Here is a 1479-nt window from a genome sequence, read left to right as displayed (position 1 = left end):
CACACACACACACACACACACACACACACACACACACACACACACACACACACACACACACACACACACATCTCAGTGCAATGTGAGTGAAGTATATGTCTACTGCCACTCTAAGGTCAAATAGAACGGGCAAAGCAAACAAGAGGCCAGTGTCCCACCCTGACGACATCCCCATGTGACGCAAAATCAGGTTAAGGGTCAAACTGTGGTAAGCAGTTGGGTTACAGGGCTGCCAATGTGAGAAGTTACAAAGTCGCCTCTTGGGAGGACTTGTGGGGTCTCTTGGACCCTCAGATGATTGATCTTAAACTTATATAAAAAAAAGGTAAAATCAATGTTAAAAAAAACAGATTGCTGCTTTTTTATCAAACTAGAGTAAAACGGTAATGTTATGTATTATTGCCATTTAAAATAACTTTTTTACTTTAATTTAAATGTAGTTAATGTTTTAATGGCAAAGCTTAATTTTAATGTAGTTTAAGCTTAAATTTCAGCAGTTATAACTCCAGTTTTCAGTGTCACATGATTTTTGTGGAAACCAGGATAACTTTTTTAGGATTCTTTGATGAACAGAAAACCCAAAAGAACAGCACTTATTTGAAATAAAAACCCTTTATTATTATAGATGTCTTTACTGCCACTTTTAATCAATTTACCACATCCTTGCTGAATAAAAGTATTAATTTCTTTAAAAAAAAAAAAAAAAAACTAAAATTACAGTATATCAAATTAAATATTTATAAATTATTCAGATAAAATGTAATATTAGAATTTATATATATATAAAGAATCATACTGTAGATATATAAAAGTAAATGCTCTTATCCAATTTGGCCTTTACAGCATTTAGCCAAACAATAATCCGATTTTCTACTTGTGAATTAGATTTGAAATAAATAACCATGAACATAATAAACATCGATTGTAACCATCTAAAATAATCTGACAAAGTGTGCAAATTAGGCTTTGGTTTCCTGTTTCAACTCAAATCTCTGTGGAACATCTGTTTATGGAATGCTTATCTTTATCAATCGCCATTAATCTCACAGTTTAGCTTAACTGCTTTCCTTATCGGCTCTCATTAAAAGACTTTGTGTTGTAAGTATGTCACATTTTAGTCAAACACGTTGTATGACGTGAGCTGGCAGGCTTAGACATGTTCACAGAGCTATATGTACAGGTGCATATGTTCAAACCAAAGAGTGTTACATAACATCTGCTGAAACAAGGTATTCTACATGGCCAGCTGCACACATTTAGGTCAATCACTGGGGAGTGGGCAGTGTACAGACCAGGTGTGATGCCATAGGGCTCTGTAACAACAGTAATGACATAAAAACATGACACACTTACATAAACTAAAGGGAAATGAAGGTGCAATAAACCTTTTTTTACATAAATAATGCTCAGCCTTTTCCTGGCAACACTGAATGCATCACCAGATGATGAAAAGAGAGAGTTTTGGGCATTTTCAAGTTT

Source organism: Sinocyclocheilus anshuiensis, unplaced genomic scaffold (genome assembly GCF_001515605.1).
Source record: "Sinocyclocheilus anshuiensis isolate Anshui unplaced genomic scaffold, SAMN03320099.WGS_v1.1 scaffold916, whole genome shotgun sequence".
In the NCBI taxonomy this organism is placed as follows: domain Eukaryota; kingdom Metazoa; phylum Chordata; class Actinopteri; order Cypriniformes; family Cyprinidae; genus Sinocyclocheilus; species Sinocyclocheilus anshuiensis.
The sequence above is the reverse complement of the archived record's forward strand: the minus strand, read 5'-3'. Positions refer to the sequence as shown.